At 40.9% G+C, this 19,992-nt stretch overlaps 2 long non-coding RNA genes across 2 annotated transcripts; both read right to left on the bottom strand.

The window, feature by feature from the left end:
* Window positions 1-5,410: 5,410 nt before the first annotated feature.
* LOC138973048 (uncharacterized) lies at window positions 5,411-9,925 on the bottom strand. The gene is made up of 3 exons (XR_011457873.1): window positions 8,946-9,925; window positions 8,070-8,160; window positions 5,411-7,067 (listed from the first exon to the last, which is right to left on the bottom strand). It is a non-coding gene; the product is annotated as an uncharacterized lncRNA (long non-coding RNA).
* A 7,083-nt stretch (window positions 9,926-17,008) lies between these two features.
* LOC138972231 (uncharacterized) lies at window positions 17,009-18,208 on the bottom strand. The gene is made up of 3 exons (XR_011457507.1): window positions 18,081-18,208; window positions 17,523-17,742; window positions 17,009-17,474 (listed from the first exon to the last, which is right to left on the bottom strand). It is a non-coding gene; the product is annotated as an uncharacterized lncRNA (long non-coding RNA).
* Window positions 18,209-19,992: the final 1,784 nt, after the last annotated feature.

The following is a 19,992-nucleotide window of genomic DNA, read 5'->3' as shown; positions in this document are numbered from 1 at the left end:
TACATGGTCCAATCTTACATGGTCCAATCTTGCATGGTCCAATCTTACATGGTCCAACCTTGCATGGTCCAATCTTACATGGTCCAACCTTACATGGTCCAACCTTACATGGTCTAACCTTACATGGTCCAACCTTACATGGTCCAACCTTACATGGTCCAATCTTACATGGTCCAATCTTACATGGTCCAACCTTGCATGGTCCAACCTTGCATGGTCCAACCTTGCATGGTCCAACCTTACATGGTCCAATCTTACATGGTCCAACCTTACATGGTCCAACCTTACATGGTCCAACCTTACATGGTCCAATCTTACATGGTCCAACCTTACATGGTCCAATCTTACATGGTCCAATCTTACATGGTCCAACCTTACATGGTCCAACCTTACATGGTCCAATCTTACATGGTCCAACCTTACATGGTCCAACCTTACATGGTCCAATCTTACATGGTCCAATCTTGCATGGTCCAATCTTGCATGGTCCAACCTTACATGGTCCAATCTTACATGGTCCAACCTTACATGGTCCAACCTTACATGGTCCAACCTTACATGGTCCAATCTTACATGGTCCAACCTTACATGGTCCAATCTTACATGGTCCAACCTTACATGGTCCAATCTTACATGGTCCAACCTTACATGGTCCAATCTTACATGGTCCAACCTTACATGGTCCAACCTTACATGGTCCAATCTTACATGGTCCAATCTTACATGGTCCAACCTTACATGGTCCAACCTTACATGGTCCAACCTTACATGGTCCAATCTTACATGGTCCAACCTTACATGGTCCAACCTTACATGGTCCAATCTTACATGGTCCAATCTTGCATGGTCCAATCTTGCATGGTCCAATCTTACATGGTCCAACCTTGCATGGTCCAACCTTACATGGTCCAACCTTACATGGTCCAACCTTACATGGTTCAACCTTACATGGTCCAATCTTACATGGTCCAATCTTGCATGGTCCAATCTTACATGGTCCAACCTTGCATGGTCCAACCTTGCATGGTCCAATCTTACATGGTCCAACCTTACATGGTCCAACCTTGCATGGTCCAATCTTACATGGTCCAACCTTACATGGTCCAATCTTGCATGGTCCAACCTTACATGGTCCAACCTTACATGGTCCAATCTTACATGGTCCATATATATTATTGGACCATGTAAGATTGGACCATGCAAGGTTGGACCATGTAAGGTTGGACCATGTAAGATTGGACCATGTAAGGTTGGACCATGTAAGGTTGGACCATGTAAGGTTGGACCATGCAAGGTTGGACCATGTAAGATTGGACCATGCAAGATTGGACCATGCAAGATTAGACCATGTAAGATTGGACCATGTAAGGTTGGACACTGTAAGGTTGGACCATGTAAGATTGGACCATGTAAGGTTGGACCATGTAAGGTTGGACCATGTAAGGTTGGACCATGTAAGATTGGACCATGTAAGATTGGACCATGCAAGGTTGGACCATGTAAGGTTGGACCATGTAAGATTGGACCATGTAAGGTTGGACCATGTAAGGTTGGACCATGTAAGGTTGGACCATGTAAGATTGGACCATGTAAGATTGGACCATGTAAGATTGGACCATGCAAGGTTGGACCATGCAAGATTGGACCATGCAAGATTGGACCATGTAAGATTGGACCATGTAAGGTTGGACCATGTAAGGTTGGACCATGTAAGGTTGGACCATGTAAGATTGGACCATGCAAGGTTGGACCATGCAAGATTGGACCATGCAAGATTGGACCATGTAAGATTGGACCATGTAAGGTTGGACCATGTAAGATTGGACCATGTAAGATTGGACCATGTAAGGTTGGACCATGTAAGGTTGGACCATGTAAGATTGGACCATGTAAGATTGGACCATGTAAGGTTGGACCATGTAAGATTGGACCATGTAAGATTGGACCATGCAAGGTTGGACCATGCAAGGTTGGACCATGTAAGATTGGACCATGCAAGATTGGACCATGTAAGGTTGGACCATGTAAGGTTGGACCATGTAAGGTTGGACCATGTAAGGTTGGACCATGTAAGATTGGACCATGTAAGATTGGACCATGCAAGGTTGGACCATGCAAGGTTGGACCATGTAAGATTGGACCATGCAAGATTGGACCATGTAAGATTGGACCATGTAAGGTTGAACCATGTAAGGTTGGACCATGTAAGATTGGACCATGTAAGATTGGACCATGTAAGGTTGGACCATGTAAGGTTGGACCATGTAAGATTGGACCATGTAAGATTGGACCATGCGTGACCCAACATGTTTTAAAATCGTCACCACGAGTTTTCGTCACACTCAACAATGGGACTTTAATTAGTGTACAGATGCTAGTTGTCTGATTGGTCAGTTTGAGAATCAACAGAGCTCTCGTGGATCCACGGAAACACGTGGAAAAAAACAACAAGAGAAAAAACGGCTTCGCGATGCGCTAAACAATGAATTGTTTACGGTATATAATATTTTATTTACGGTATATAATGTATTATTTACCAAATCATGAATTATATAGCGGAAACCTATTATATAGCTATATAAAGCATTATTTAGTGTAATAATACTATTTCAAGGCAAAAACAGTAAATAATAAATTATTTATCTAAATAATAAATTATTTATCTAAATAATAAATTATTTATCTAAATAATAAATTATTTATCTAAATAATATTTTATTTAGATAAATAATATTTTATTTAGATAAATAATATTTTATTTACATATAATATTTTATTTATCTAAATAATATTTTATTTAGATAAATAATATTTTATTTATCTAAATAATATTTTATTTATTTAAATAACACTTTATTTACATATAATATATTGTTTAGAGAAAACGCGTAATTATTTATAAATAATGAGTTATTTACAAACACAATCTCTTATTTATGCTAAACAATGCATTATTTAGTGCTCTGGGCTCTCTTTTTTCTGTATCTGTAAATAATGCATTGTTTAATTTAAACAATGCATTATTTAGCTAAATAATGCATGATATAGCTAAATAAAGCATTGTTTAGCTAAATAACGCGTTATTTAGCTAAATAATGTGTTATTTAGACATCAAGAGCTAAAAGGGACTTTTGCACCATTCGGATTGCCATAGTGGAGTGACGATGCTACGAGTATACGGTCTCTGAGTTCGACAGCTACTTGACTAAATATTGTATTTTCGCCTTACGCGACTTGTCTTTCTTTGCTTACAGACGCTCATTTTGCTATCAATCTATTCAATTCATCAGAAAGATCGCAAACAATTCGGCAGTTGCCGTTTTTTTGCAGTTGAATTTAATAATTTTTTTTCTTCATTATGCGATAGAATTCCAGTCCAGGACACTGACACACGCACTGACAGGGATGTGAACGTGTTCACCGTGAGACAGGGGAACCACACGGGGATGGGTCCTCACCTTCACCTGCGAGCCATGTCCATCAGAGGAGTCCAGGAGAGTGGTCAGGGGCCGAGCGCGTTATACTGTGGCTAGTACAGACTGTCCTAGACCGAGCCCACAGTTGACTTTGCGAACACTTCACGAAGTCTTTTGACCGAAAATTCAGTGCCACAGCATCGTGCAGCCAGCTTTGTGAAGTAGATTTCGTGAAATCGACTTTGCCCTTTCAATATCCGTCCTTTTTCAGCGCGAAGTCTACTTCGCGAAGTATTTTTTACCAAATATTTAGGGCAAAGCTTCGCCGTGTAGTCAGCTTTGTGACGTCTATTTCGCACAATTAACTGAATGAGATCAGTGCTTCAATCTTAAGCCTTAGGACTGTGACTTTGCGAACTCTTTTGATTGATCATCAATCAGTGCCAAAGCCGGCTTCGTCAGTCAGTGCAGCGAACGGCTTCGTGAAGTAGAATTCGCACAATTCCTATCAGGATGCTCTGTAAAACACTGTCAAATTTGCAAACTTCTCTTGTCAGCCGTCAGGTCAGAGAACCACTACAGCCCCGTCCAGGGTTTGTCATGTGATGAGAGCGTTCTTCCTGCGAGTTATGCTCTGACTGAACTATGAGGAGCTTCACATGAATCTCACACCCTGTACTTTTCAGTTTTTACTTTGTTTGAACTGACTTAGATTTCAAGCTCGGGATTGGGTTTAGCCTCTTGCTCGCATATGTTAATTCGGCTATACTTTTCTTTTTCTTTTTTGTGTGGCTTGTTGATTTTTACATTTTTGACCCGGTGAGATCATACAATTTTCTGATGTGCGAACTAGGAACTGTGCGAATTGTGCCATACATTATTATTATAGTGCTACATATGTGCATCATTTACATTTGAGCATCCCTTCAACTCAGTGTAGTGCTGAAAGTCATGATCACTTGCTCAAGTAAGTGCATGCTCGTCATGATGTTATGTATGCGAGCGTGTGTGTGTGTGTGTGTGTGTGTGTGTGTGTGTGTGTGTGTGTGTGTGTGTGTGTCAGTGTGTGTGTGTGTGTGTGTTTGTGTGTGTGTGTGTTTGTGTGTGTGTGTGTGTGTGTCAGTGTGTGTACCAGTGTGTGTGTGTGTGTGCGTGTGTGTGTGTGTGTGTGTGTGTGTGTGTGTGTGTGACGTGTGTCGTCACAACAGCCGGCTGATAAATGAGTGCTTTCCAACGTCGTTCATTTTTATATGGTGTTCTTTTGACTTGTTGTTCGATGAAATAACCCACGACCGGAAAACAACATTTTGACATTTTAAAGGCAATGGCCTCTCCTGGCAACGCGATTATTTTCTTCGAGTGACATTTTTCCTCTGGGCCCCCTTTTTCCTCTTCGGGGAGACAACCATAGCTTTACTCGAAAATTGTTATCCAGCCTGCATAGCTGTTCGTGACCCGTTCATTCAGAACAGGCAAAGACTTGCTGACATATTAAATGCTCACAGTTTTTTGGCCTTCAATGTCAACTATATATCATGTAGTAGTAGTTGTAGAAGTAGTAGTAGTAGTAGTAGTAGTAGTAGTAGTAGTAGTAGTAGTAGTAGAAGTAGTAGTAGTAGTAGTAGTTGTTGTTTGGGACTGGCGCCAGTTATCGCCTAGACCTCGCGGCAACAAGCATTCGACACGAGGTGGGCGGGGCTTAGTCTTGGATGTCCCTTGGTTAGAGTGATGATGGATGGCCGTCTAGTACATAGTCTCAAAGAAACTACAATGGGAAGAAGGATAACTTCCTCATTGGGCATGCTTAGAAATGAGAATGGCTAAATACGAGTTATTCCCCTTTTCTACATGCTGATCAGGCTGTCTCCTGCTTTGTCATGACTAGTACAGTCGATCTTTCTCATGCTGTGACTTGCTTTATTTTCACATTTTCGGTATTTAAAACAGCAAACACACACACACACACACACACACATACACTGAAGAAGTTTCCATTCTGATTCGGTTATTTTATTTGGTGCTATATGTTTGCTTCACATTGTTTCTTCTTTTACATTGCTTTGGATATCCCAATTCGCTAAACACATCCATAATGCATGCATGGCTCATTCGAAAGAGGGCAACTGAACAACTGATGCCCAATAGCAATAAATACTGAACAACTGAACAATAAATAGCAATAAATGATGACAGTGCCAAGTTTTTAAGTACAAAGTGAAATCATGTGACTGGACAAAGGCACAATTACAAAATACAAATAAAAAAATCGAGGCCCATTTTAATTAAGTTCTCAGCTCATGGGGAAGCATAAGGTGACCCTAGAAACCGAAATTAGGAGACCTCCCGCCCCCAGGGCAGACTACAAAAAAAAAAGGGGGGGGGGGGCTAATTTGTGAAAAAGTATAAAAGGAATCAAAAACTGTATACATGTATTTAGTTAATACCCCAAAAATTGTATAGTATATACAATGTCAGACCCTAAAGAAAGTTTGTTAGTCATTGCTTAGGCAAAAAAGCAAAATAGTCTGTTTACGGTATCCCGACCAACCCTATTTTTTCCCCGCCAACCCTAGACTTTTTTTTTGGCATTTGGAGAAAAAGAAAGAAAAAAAATCAATTTTGTTCCTGTTTTTTTGCAAAATAATTTAAAAAGATGGTTATAAAAAAAAATTAAGAAAAGCCGACCTACCGACCCTCTTTTTGTGTGCCTATGTTACTGTGAACAGACTAAAAGGTACATGTATCACAAACAACACACCAGGGATGCTACTCCCCCCTTAAAAATAGCCATGAGTCATAGGTGTGACGTTTGAATCTTTTAGGTAAATAAAACCATAGGCAATTGATCGGAAATATCAGTAAAAATCTTGTATATACTATACAATTTTTGGGGTATTAACAAAATACATGTATACAGTTTTTGTAAACAAGTTTATTATTTGTTTGCTTGGACCAATCCTCTTGCCGAAGAGTTTTACAATAAAAATTGATTTTACGTCAAAAATATCACAGGAATATCGAATGTTGAGGTAAGGCTGGGATAGCCAAGTTCAAGAATAACGGAAGGTGACTTGAATCTTTTTGAAAATGTATAAAAATATAGATGGTAGGCAATTCAAAATTAAAAAAAGGACTCTCGGAGCATGGACTTAATGAGTCAAAAATTAAAGAAGGCTCTATGAGCCGAAGTACATGTTTTGTCTATTGTCTTTTTTTATTTTGAATTCCCTACCATCTGTATTTTGATACAATTTTGGACCCTCTTTGTACGGAGAGAGTTGGCAATTGTTAATCACATTCTCTCATCTCATTGACTCTCCTTCGGCTCCTTGGTAACATGCGTTCCCGTCTCTGCCAGGATTGGACACAGCAGCAGATAAACGGTAAATATGTAACAGGCATAAATGGCAAAATAGCTCGCCTCGCCTGATAATATATGAGACAACTGTTCTATTACAAAGTCTTTCTTGGGAGGCTTGGCTAATTTACTCGCTCGTTTTACACGGGGTTCCATCGTTTTCTTTTCTAATCGGAAAACCTTGCTCCTCAGTTTGTTGACCTTCTGCCGAAGTTCCGCTTCACGAGGGGATGGGGAGGATGACGACTTTGATGCTTTACATCCTATGTCCTCCAGGATCGCCTGAATGTCATCTAAAAAAGAAAACACACATAAAATAACATAACCATAACAAGTTACAACCTGGAAGAAATTAAAACACGTGTAATTAAATCACAAAATGAAAATAAACAATAGCGTAGGAAGGCAGGCCAGAAATGAAGTGTATTAGCAACTATGGATATGATGTGGAACAATGATGGAATTGACCTTGTTTGGTACTGAATGGGTGAGGCCATTAGAACTGTACCCACGGAATACGCGCTATATAAGCTTCATATTGATTGATTGATTGATTGATTAGGACAACAGTACCAGGTAAACTCCTCACACACCATGCCTCTTTCTTTCTTTCTTTATTTGGTGTTTAACGTCGTTTTCAACCACGAAGCTTATATCGCGACGGGGAATGGGGGGGGGGGGGGGGGGAGATGGGAATAGAGCCACTTAATTGTTTCTTGTTACACCATGCCTCTAACAGGATATGTTTCCCATCTTTACGTGTGGGAACTACAGGTACAATTTCATCCATCCATGCATCTGCCCTATACAGCTTCTTCTTCTTCTTCTTCTTCTGCGTTCGTGGGCTGAAACTCCCACGTGCACTCATTTTTTTTGCACAAGTGGAATTTTACGTGTATGACCGTTTTTACCCCGCCATTTAGGCAGCCATACGCCGCTTTCGGAGGAAGCATGCGGGGTATTTTTGTGTTTCTAAAACCCACCGAACTCTGACATGGATTACAGGATCTTTTTCGTGCGTACTTGGTCTTGTGCTTGCGTGTACACATGAAGGGGGATAAGTCACTAGCAGGTCTGCACATAAGTTGACCTGGGAGATCGGAAACATCTCCGCACTTAACCCACCAGGCGGCCGCGACCGGGATTCGAACCCTCGACCTTCCGAGTTAATAGACCGACGTCTTACCACCCCGCCACAGCGCCCGTCACCCTATACAGCAATTATCAACTATGTAATGGATGGGTTTAAACATTTTTTGATGTCAGGGTGTTCTACATGGTTAAAAATCTCTTACCTGGTTGAACAATTTGTGCATCAGGAGACAGGTCGGTGCTGGCTTCATTTGTAGCTACCCTTTGCGATGGTGGCTTCCTCCCACTAGCAACCTGCAAATGCACAGCTCTTTAACTGACAAACTCACAACCAACACCCAGTCACAATGAAACAATTCTCCCAATTTCATGGCATTGGTCTTAGGCCACACAAAAAAGTGTATGTTTCTGGTAAGGCAAAACAAAAAATAATCTGTTTACGGTATCCGGACCGACCCTATTTTTTTCCCACCGGCCCTAGACTTTTTGGGGGCATTAAAAAATAAAATTAAAATATTCAGATGGCTAAAATACAAAAATAAAAAGCCGACCTACCGACGCTATTTTTGGGGGGCCTATGTTACCTTAAACAGACTTTTTTGTGGCCTAACATGACTAAAGGTGCAGATTTTTTTCTAAACTTTTTTTTTTAAACCATCTTTTTAACTTATTTTGTTGAAAAACAGGAAAACAATTGATTTTCGAATACCCCTTTTATTTTTGAAAATGCAAAAAAAAAAGTCTAGGGTCGTCGGGAAAACATAGGTAGGGTCAGGTGACCAGAAACATACAACTTTTTTGTTGTTGACGCCGACGCTATACTTTTTTTTTGCCATTTGGGGCTGTTTTTTTGCAAAATAAGTTCATCATATCATCATAATCAAGACGTCGATCCAAAATAAGTAACTTTTTTTTGTTGGCCTTATAATTTTTTTGCGCTAAATGCAAACAGGCATTATTTGATGGGAACAATGCTGTTTTTTTCAATTCTTATCTGCCTCAAACTTGTCATTACTCAACCTGCATTTAATAGTGTGCTTCTTTGGTTTGCAAAAACCTAAAACCAATAAATAAATAACCTTCGGTGGTGGATTGGGCACTGCAAACAATGTCGGGACAGCATTCCACACAAGTGATCCTCTCTGCAGGATTGTTTTACTGGTTGGCCTCAAAGTGATCAGTACAAAGCTTGAGACCTTGAACATCAGCTGGCTGCAGCTTTTCAAAGTCCTCTCGCTTGTGAATTGCATCCATATTCTGCACCTAGTTTGACAATAAAAACAACAATGTTATTGTTAAACTAAGCAAAAAGGAAAGACAAAAAAAGCTAAATCAGATCTTCAGTCTAAATCTAACGCTCTGCCTGAACGCAAAACGGATGAGTGATGTACTTTTGTACTGTAGTTTTCCCGTAAGCAAGGTTTGATAAAGTATTCGGCAAATATGCCCACGGGTTGTTTTGTACTGACTGCTGACTCACACTCGATCACAGTTGAGTACTCGCTGACGCTGTAGTCTACTGAGTGAGTTGACTCGAGCCATTGCATTCTCATTCTGAAGAAGGTAAACCTGATGAAATAATCACTGCACAACCCACCTTTTTTCTTCTTTAGGGAACTTGTGGAAAGTGTTCCCGAAGCAGCTCTGTTTGTAACGGGCGTTCTTGCAACAAAAAGCCGAGCACAATTTACCACCACCTCGCACGCGATCGGTACCTACGCGATCCGCCATTTTGTTTTCGCCGCCAGCATGTAACTAGGGACGATAACCCACAAACACTTTTTCGCATTTTCTTCGCAAGTTCCACGTCTTCCTCATGTACAGTGTTTGATAGTCTTGAGAGCGCACTTTGATATCGGTCTCGTGACGAGTGCCAGTGCTCGCGGCCCACAAGTTGTCCCATCCTTTTATGGGTTGAGTGTCATTTCTTTACTCGTCAAAGCCGACGAATCTTTCTAATAATTGTGTGGACTTGTCCGGGAGATTATTAAAAATGTTAGTACTTGGTGCAAATCTGAACGTATCAAGAAGAGAGTGTTTTTTCTTCTATTAGTATTATAGTGTTGTACAGTAAAGATTTTTTTTTGAGTTTCGTGTGCACTCCAACTTTGGAAGTGAAAAATCCGTCCAGAGTCATCAACTCATATTTATTCTACATACGTGAGAGAGACCACTCATTACATAACAATATCGTCACACAATATAACAAACCACACGCAGTATGTATATCATGTAAATGAGGTCATGTCAAGCAAGTCTGGCATGGACCTGTTTTTCCACTGCTTATGATGCCAAAGTCACCGAGACAAACGTCATTATGGAAAAAAATATGCGCTCGCTAATTCCCCTCGGTGAATGTTTAGAACTAACACGTCACGCTACACTTTCCAGGGTGACGTTTCTTTGCTTTGACGTAAGAGATTGCAAGAGGCTATGGAACAGATCGATGTTTAAAAAGAAGCGTCTTCTCGACTGCGGGACGTTTTGAGTAAAATACACGTAAGTGCAGTATGTAGGATAAACAGAATACTACATGGCTTGCTGTGTCGTACCAGATTTACACTCGTTGCTTTTTCAAATAGGGAACAGCTCGCTTTCGCTCGCAGTTCAATATTAAAAAAAAAACTCGTGTAAATCTAGTACGACACAGCAAGCCATGTAGTATTCTCTATTAATGTGTGTGGGTGTTCATTCCGGCCCATGAAATCAGTCTGTTCATTTGTTCCGGTGATTGCAGTACACTTTTATATCTTACCTGTTTTCGGGTGTGTTCATTCCGCAGAAATTTGATTATTTATTCCAGTGATTATACTTTTACCAGTTTCAGACCTGTTTTACTGGGACTGGATTAAGCCGTTAATTAGAATTCAGCTTTGTTCTTGTACAATAAATAAAGGAACTACACTCAGCATTCTTTGTATTAAGTGTAGCCAGTGGCTATGTGCCGGTGCCACTGTGTTTGTGTGTTTGTATGTGTTTGTGTGTGTGTGTGTTTGTTTGTGTGTGTGTGTGTGTGTGTGTCAGTGTGTTTGTGTTTGAGTGTGTGTGTATCTGTGCGGTGTGTGTGTGTATGTGTGTGTGTGTGTGTGTGTGTATGTGTGTGTGTGTGTGTGTCACGTTTGTGTTTGTGTGTGTGTGTGTGTGTGTGTGTGTGTGTGTGTGTGTGTTTGTTTAAAAACTCAGACATAGTCTAAATCCTGGATTTTACAAGTAGGGTTTAAACAAGAGAGAAAAATATCTATTTTGACTTATATATCGGTGTGTATCGGTGTATCTGTATGTCATAGTGTCAGTGGGTGTGTGCGTGCCGCGTCACGTCATACCAACCATAAATATCGGAGCCTTTGCCTTTGTGCAAGAATACCAAGATCTCCACTTTACCGTGTCTGCCTATTTTTATTTTTTATGTTATATCGGGTACAGATACCTTTTTAACGACCGATTTTTCTGGACATTTTCAAGGTCGTTAGTGGGAGGTTTTACTGTTGGGCAAGGTATTTATGATTTATTACACGTGTAATGGTTATGAGCCAAACGGCTTTCCATAGAAGTAGTGGGGTAGAAGCAAAGATCTTGTATGCTACGCTCATACAAGATCTTTGGTAGAAGCGTGAGCGAGCGAGGGGCGTGGATTTCACGGCTTCTGATTGACGCATCAGCAAGCGCGCGCCACGAGCACAGATGGCCCCCAGCCAGCCAATCAGCGCCGACCTGGCGCAAGCCACCCTGCTCACTGGCCCCGGATTGGTGGACACTATCGGCATGAGAGTGTGGGAAAGTGAACGAAGGTACCTTCCCTCAGTTTGGGGCTCAAGGCATGTGCGGTCATGCCGTATAAAATAGTCCGTGTTGACAACAGTAGAACTAAAGGCACTGAAACTGGCCCTCGGCACATGTAAACACGCTAAAAACAAACTTGTTTACAAAGAGGTAGGCCGCTGGACAACACTACAAGAAGAAAGGACACTGCGTGCCGCTCAATACGGTGTGCGCTCATACACTACCGACAATCCCACAAGTGAAGTCGTATCCGAATCCTTCACCAAAAACACTCGTATTCACCTGGACACTTTAAAAGAAAAAACTAAAACAAATTTTGATAAGACCACACCTCTCTGGGATTTTGTTAAACCACTACTTACTGGCAGTAATATCACCCAGGAAAACATAGTAAAAAAAAACCCACAGGTATACCCCGCCTGGTTACTGGAGGCCCCAATTAAAACAGACTCCCTTCACCCAACAGCCACTAAAGCAGACAACCCCCTTTTATTAAAGTCAATCGCCCAACAAGAACTCAAAACAACATATGTCAATTATTTACAGATTTATACAGACGGATCTAAACTACAGGACGGCACCATCGGCTGTGCCTTCGTTATCCCCGATATGAACACTGTAAAACATTACAAATTGAACCCCAACATCTCAATCTTTTCCGCTGAACTATTCGCCATCATTATGGCACTTACGTTTGTTAAGGATTTACATAACAAACCAGTTGCCGCGGTGATTTGCACCGATTCCAAATCGTCTTTACAAGCCATGCAAGGAAAAACTAACAACCGCCTAGAACTCCAAAACGAAGCACTCTTCCTATCACATCAAATTATAACAGCTGGGACAGACCTGAGATTCCTATACGTTCCGTCCCATACGGGCATAAGAGGAAATGATTTAGCCGACCAGGCAGCCAAAACAGCTACAGAGCTACCGGATGACTTTACCATCAACATTAAATTTTCCAAATCTGAAGCTTACGCTAAAATAAAAAAGTCATTTTTTGGCGGCCTTGCGAGTCAGCCTGATGGGGGATCATTTCCCCCCCTCCCTCCCGGCCTCCTGAGAATGTTCCACAGAACCCGCACCGAGGGCTGTATCCATAACCTCTTCCTGCACCACTGCGAGTGCGGAGAAGTTTTTAGCTTTGAACACATCTTTCATAACTGTGATTTTAACAAAGTAAATTTTAACACCGTGCATGAATACCAACACACCCACAAGCTCACACCAACACAATTTCTGCACCACCACACAGAACTAGGCTGGAAACACAGCTCCCTGCTTCTTAAGATGGTTTTAACCAGTGCAAATAATTTTAAGAGAAATCAAATTTTTCTCGGTATTGGGATGCTGTTTCCCAACACGGATACCTGCTTTTAACCGGTATTAATCAAATGTGGCTCTGACTTTTTAACTTTTAAACATCAATTGGATGAAATAAACACTCGTTTTTATCGTCCCATCCCCCAAGAATATGTATGTGGATCCCACCTATATTCAGGTGATACAAAGTACTCGACCTTATTCAATCTTAACAGATCCTCTTAGATATCTTATCACCCCCACTCCCGTCATCCTCCCTCTTTTGACCAGGCCTACCTTTTTTTTTTTTTTTTTTTTTTTTTGGATCGTATAAACCAATTCATGTCCAATATAGGCAATTAAGACCTGACGGACAATAAGCCCCTTAAATTTCTTCTTCATTTGGCCACCACAACCACACTCCGATCAACAAGTCGCACACGGGCCGCTCTATTCCTCCTCTCAGTCTCTACTGTCTGCATCTCTCTCCCACCTGTTGAACTCAGTTGTTCTGTGATCAGTATTGATTGGACATCAGCTGGTGATTGTGCTTTCTGATTATTACTGACTTTGCTGAATTCTACCTGTGGATTATACTGTAAGTCTGCGTCAACGAAGGCAGAAACTATGATTGCTACTCCTGTCAAGAGCGAACATAGCCGCACTAGAAAGGTGAGTTTGGCTTTCTGTGTTAGTTTTATATTGTTTGTGTTAAATATTTCGTGCATTTGTTTTGTTTTTTTAACCATGTCTTGTTCAGTATGCATTGTAAAATTGTAATCTGCCAACGCCACTTGTGACGTGTGTGGTGTCTCATTATTGTGTTTCTCACCAAAACAGCTCGAGGTAGATTAGCTGCCGGTTAAGCTTAAATAAATCGGTGCTCTCGAAACAGGCCGTCAGGTCAGAGAACCACTACAGACCCGTCCAGGGTTTGCCGTGGGATCAATCAATCAATCAATCAATCAATGACGCTTATATCGCGCATATTCCGTGGGTACAGTTCTAGGCGCTCTGCAGTGATGCCGTGTGAGATGAAATTTTATACGGCCAGTAGATTGCAGCCATTTCGGCGCATATTTACCTTTCACGGCCTATTATTCCAAGTCACACGGGTATAGGTAGACAATTATTAACTGTGCCTAAGCAATTTTGCCAGGAAAGACCCTTTTGTCAATCGTGGGATCTTTAGGCCAAAAAAAAAAAATAGGTCTGTTTACGGTAACCCGACCGACCCTAGTTTTTTCGCGCGACCCTAGACTTTTTTTTGGCATTTGGGGAAAAAAAAAAAAAAAAATCTTGTTTTTTGGGCAAAATAACGTAAAAATATGGTTTTTTGGACAACAACAAAAAACCAAAAAAACAAAAAAAATCCCGACCTACCGACCCTATTTTTTTGGCCTATGTTACCGTAAACAGACCTATTTTTTTGTTTGGCCTTAACGTGCACACCCATTGTAGTGTACACGGGGGGAGGTTCGGACACCGAAGATGAGATGCGTTCTTCCTGCGAGTTATGCTCTGGCCGAACTATGATGAGCTTCACATGAATCTCACTCCCTGTACTTTTCAGTTTTTACTTTGTTTGAACTGACTTAGATTTTTAGCTCGGGATTGGGTTTAGTCTCTTGCTTGCAGATGTTAATTCGGCTATTCTTTTTATTTCATTTTTTGTGTGGCTTGTTGTTGATTTTTACATTTTTGACCCGGTGAGATCATAGAATTTCCTGATCTGCGGTGAACAAGGAACTGTACTGTGCGAATTGTGCCATACATTATTATTATGCTCTATATATGTGCATCATTTACATTTGAGAATCCCTTCAACTCAGTGTAGTGCTGAAAGTCATAATCACTTGCTCAAGTAAGTGCATGCTCGTCATGTTATGTGTGCGAGTGTGTGTGTGTGTGTGTTTCAGTGTGTGTGTGTGTGTGTGTGTGTGTGTGTGTGTGTTTCAGTGTGTGTGTGTGTGTGTGTGTGTGTGTGTCAGTGTGCCTCTGACGTGTGTCGTACATGCTGATAAATGAGAGCTTTCCAACGTCGTTCATTTTTATATGGTGTTCTTTTGACTTGTTGTTCGATGAAATAACCCACGACCGGAAAACAACATTTTGACATTTTAAAGGCAATTACATGGCCTCTCCTGGCGACGCGATTAGTTTCTTCGAGTGACATTTTTCCTCGGGCACGCCTTTCTCCTCTTCGGGGAGACAACCATAGCTTTACTCGAAAATTCCCGGATCCGAAGAGTTATCCAGCCTGCATAGCTGTTCGTGACCCGTTCATTCAGAACAGGCAAAGACTTGCTGACATATTAAATGCTCACAGTTTTTTGGCCTTCAATGTCAACTATATATCATGTAGTAGTAGTTGTAGAAGTAGTAGTAGTAGTAGTAGTTTGGGACTGGCGTTATCGCCTAGACCTCGCGGCAACAAGCACTCGACACGAGGTGGGCGGGGCTTAGTCTTTGATGTCCCTTGGTTAGGGTGATGGACGGTCGTCGAGAGCGCACAGGCCCCGCCCACTTTGATATCGGTCTCGTGACGAGTGCCAGTGCTCGCGGCCCATAACACGGTGTGTCAACTGATTCCGTTCATCCACCGGATGTTTCCGTTCATCCGCAGGATGTGTCCGTTCATACAGCCCCATTTTTGTCACTTGCTTCGGGAAAAACGTTGTAGTAAGTCGTGTGGGCAGCGCGCTTGTGTGATATTGAAAGAATAAGGTAGCGAAATGGTTGGGCTATGTGTACGATAAGTACCAAGGTGCTAGTGAATCCTAATAATAACACACGCGGGCCGAACGTGGCAAAATTGACTGATTTTTTAACATTTTCTTGTTTTTCTCGCTCTGTTATCGAATCTGACCCCTGATTTGCACATGATCACCAAAACCATTGCCTGTTACGACATTTCGCTTTAACAGAAGTTTATAGAAACCCATGGCTTTTGTACAATCACTTGTCTTTTGAAAACATACAGATTCCGTTCATACCCCATGTTTCCGTTCGTACAAAAGTGCATGTTTCTCTTCGTACACATACACATTCGTTAGATCAGAGTGAAGTGACAGACCCCCACTACAAGTTCTGTGTATTCCAATCGTCTTCAAATAGCACAAAGTACGAATGCGTGTGATATTAGACCTATGTGAACCATAAGATGAATTGAATTTGCAAAAAACAGTTTTGTGTCCGTTCGTACTGATTTTGACGGGAAAATGTGTCTGTTCGTACCACTTTCATCAAATTGTTTCCCTTCGTACGCTTTTCATGACGTTTGTGATTTTTGGTAGAAAGCTTGTGCAATTAGCATTTTAATACCCCTAATTCGACTTATGTATAACCCATAATGCATGTTGTTCATGAGTGCAACAACACGCGACTGTGGCTTTTCTGGTGCAATACCATCCCTGTTTAAAATCTTACTGAAGAGCAAACATTTTGATAAGTGTGTCTTCTTTCAGTTTCCTTACACAATGTCATTTCAAAGATCTAAACTTATGTGAAACGTGTTCAAAATATGCTTTCTGCAAGCTAAACCTAGACATTCAGTCTTTTAGCATTTTCAGATTTTAAATGACCAAACTTTTTTTATCATTTTTTAAGCTTTGAAGCTGAAATGCAATCCCATAGTACGGGGGTTGCCTGGCTAAAGTTTTAAAATCAATTTGATAACAAAATGAGGGTGTGACAGTGCGGCCTCAACTTTTACAAAAAGTCGGATATGACGTCATCAAAGACATTTATAAAACAAGTCGCGTAAGGCGAAAATACAACATTTAGTCAAGCTGTCAGAATGAAACTGAAGGCAATGCAATTTTTCAGCAAGACCGTATACTTGTAGCATCGTCAGTCCACCGCTCATGACAAAGGCAGTGAAATTGACAAGAAGAGCGGGGTAGTAGTAGCGCTGAGAAGGATAGCACGCTTTTCTGTACCATCTTCGTTTTAACTTTCTGAGCGTGTTTTTAATCCAAATATATCCTATCTATATGTTTTTGGAATCAGGAACCGACAAGGAATAAGATAAAAGTGTTTTTAATTTGATTGTTACGGATGAAATTTCAGGTAAGTGTGTGTGTGTATAGAAAATATGCGTGCTCTACTCTGTTTACTGTCTACTGTCACTCGCACACAACACTCAGACAAAGCACAAAGACTAAACACTCTCAATGCCCTTTGCCCTCGTACCTGTAATGAATCATCAATACAACAATACAAATACGTTATTACTCATGCATTCTACAAATCACGTTCATTCATATATAAGAAGAATAATATCTTAACACACGTCGGAGACTAACTGTCTCACGTTAGATGAATGTTCCTGATCCACACAATTCTGCTAATGTTTACAGTTCCTGTTTACTACAGTGTCATGTTACGCACATCACGTGTCGCGTAATACTTAAATTGACGACGTCTACGTCTCACACAATCTTCTCGCCGATTATGGTTCTTCGGTGGCAGTTCACACTTCCAGTGACTCCACAATTATGTTTCTTCGGTGGCAGTTCACACTTCAGTGACTCCACAATTATGTTTCTTCGGTGGCAGTTCACCCGTACCGTAACTCCACAAACTTAACGGGTACATACCCGGGATACATACCACCCACGCAATACCGCTCGTGGTGGCTATGGGGTGCGGCTCCACCCAGTTCCCAGTACTCCAGCGTTGCTACAACCCTGCGCTCTCAAACATCAATTCGTAGCGCCAAGGAGGGGATGCCCATCTCTCTCTCTCTCCCGCTGTCAAGTGGTCCCACCCATCACTCCGACCGGGGTGCTGCGTAAAAAGTTTAGGCTACCATAAGTCTCAATTCTTAGCTAAACTTTTCTACGAAATAATACTGCTATTCTTTCTTAATACTGTTCAACTATCCGTCCACTAACTTATGCGGATATCAAGGACTACTAAAGGGAAGTTCCCTTTAGTAGTCCTTGGCGGATATATTATTTACACCAGCTCATTTCCAAGTCACTTCATTACCAAAAGAACATACGACCTTCCTTTTCAAAATGGCTGACACAGCGGCTCACGCTTTTGCAGCCCAATTTACAACATGACTCTCCCAGTCATTTCACCAGTCAATATTACTGAGCAAAATACAATTCAATAAATACCTGTATCTTTACAGCCTAGAACCACTCATGGTTCGTCCGCACACAAGTCTTTCGGTGTTCGACTTCAGTGTTCGCGGGAGCAGCATTCTCGCCCAACGCGGAGACATCAACACGTCTGTCTTCCTCGACTGTCAAGAACGCTCTAACCTTCCACACGCCACGAAGCTAACCTCATTTCCTCCTATTGGCCAAAGCAGCCAATGGAAATACGCCTTACAGAAATAGGTCACGCCGTGAAGTCGTGCTACTTCAAGTATGGCAAGCCAATCTGTACAACATTTGTTTACACCATCTAATACTGAATTATGTACAATCCATTTGTCACATTCTTCTTCTTCTTCTTCTGCGTTCGTGGGCTGAAACTCCCACGTACACTCGTGTTTTTTTTGCACGAGTAGAATTTTACGTGTATGACCGTTTTTTACCCCGCCATTTAGGCAGCCATACGCCGTTTTCGGAGGAAGCATGCTGGGTATTTTCGTGTTTCTATAACCCACCGAACTCTGACATGGATTACAGGATCTTTTTCGTGCGCACTTGGTCTTGTGCTTGCGTGTACACACGGGGGTGTTCGGACACCGAGGAGAGTCTGCACACAAAGTTGACTCTGAGAAATAAATCTCTCGCCGAACGTGGGGACGAACTCACGCTGACAGCGGCCAACTGGATACAAATCCAGCGCGCTACCGACTGAGCTACATCCCCGCCCCCATTTGTCACATTGATTTCGACAATTTAATTTTGATAATAATTTGTATATTTTTAATTTTCAGAGCTTGTTTTTTAATCCAAATATAACATATTTATATGTTTTTAAAATGAGAAAATGATGAGGAATAACATGAACGTAAATTTATATCGTTTTATAAAAATAAAAAAAAATTAAGATTTTTAATGACCAAAGTCATTGATTAATTTTTAAGCCACCAATCTGAAATGCAATACCGAAGTCCGGCCTTCGTCGAAGATTGCTTGGCCAAAATTTCAATCAATTTGATTGAAAAATGAGGGTGTGACAGTGCCGCCTCAACTTTTACAAAAAACCGGATATGACGTCATCAAAAATATTTATCGAAAAAAAGAAAAAAACTTCCGGGGATATCATTCCCAGGAACTCACACACACACACACACACACACACACACACACACACACACACACACACACACACACACACACACACACACATAAACCACGATCCTCGTTTCGATTCCCCATTTATGTTAAAACATTTAGTCAAAACTTGACTAAATGTAACAAGTAGCGTAAGGCGAAAATACAATATTTAGTCAAGTAGCTGTCGAACTCACAGAATGAAACTGAACGCAACGCCATTTTTCAGCAAGACCGTATACTCGTAGCGGGGTAGTAGTTGCGCTAAGAAGGATAGCACGCTTTTCTGTACCTCTCTTTGTTTTAACTTTCTGAGCGTGTTTTTAATCCAAACATATCATATCTATATGTTTTTGGAATCAGGAACCGACAAGGAATAAGATGAAAGTGTTTTTAAATTGATTTGGACAATTTAATTTTGATAATAATTTTTATATATTTAATTTTCAGAGCTTGTTTTTAATCCGAATATAACATATTTATATGTTTTTGGAATCAGCAAATGATGGAGAATAAGATAAACGTAAATTTGGATCGTTTTATAAATTTTTTTTTTTTTTTTTACAATTTTCAGATTTTTAATGACCAAAGTCATTAATTAATTTTTAAGCCACCAAGCTGAAATGCAATACCGAAGTCCGGGCTTTGTCGAAGATTACTTGACCAAAATTTCAACCAATTTGGTTGAAAAATGAGGGCGTGACAGTGCCGCCTCAACTTTCACGAAAAGCCGGATATGACGTCATCAAAGACATTTATCAAAAAAATAAAAAAAACGTTCGGGGATTTCATACCCAGG

Source organism: Littorina saxatilis, linkage group LG8 (assembly GCF_037325665.1).
Source record: "Littorina saxatilis isolate snail1 linkage group LG8, US_GU_Lsax_2.0, whole genome shotgun sequence".
NCBI classification, from domain to species: Eukaryota; Metazoa; Mollusca; class Gastropoda; order Littorinimorpha; family Littorinidae; genus Littorina; species Littorina saxatilis.
The sequence above is the reverse complement of the archived record's forward strand: the minus strand, read 5'-3'. Positions and strand labels throughout refer to the sequence as shown.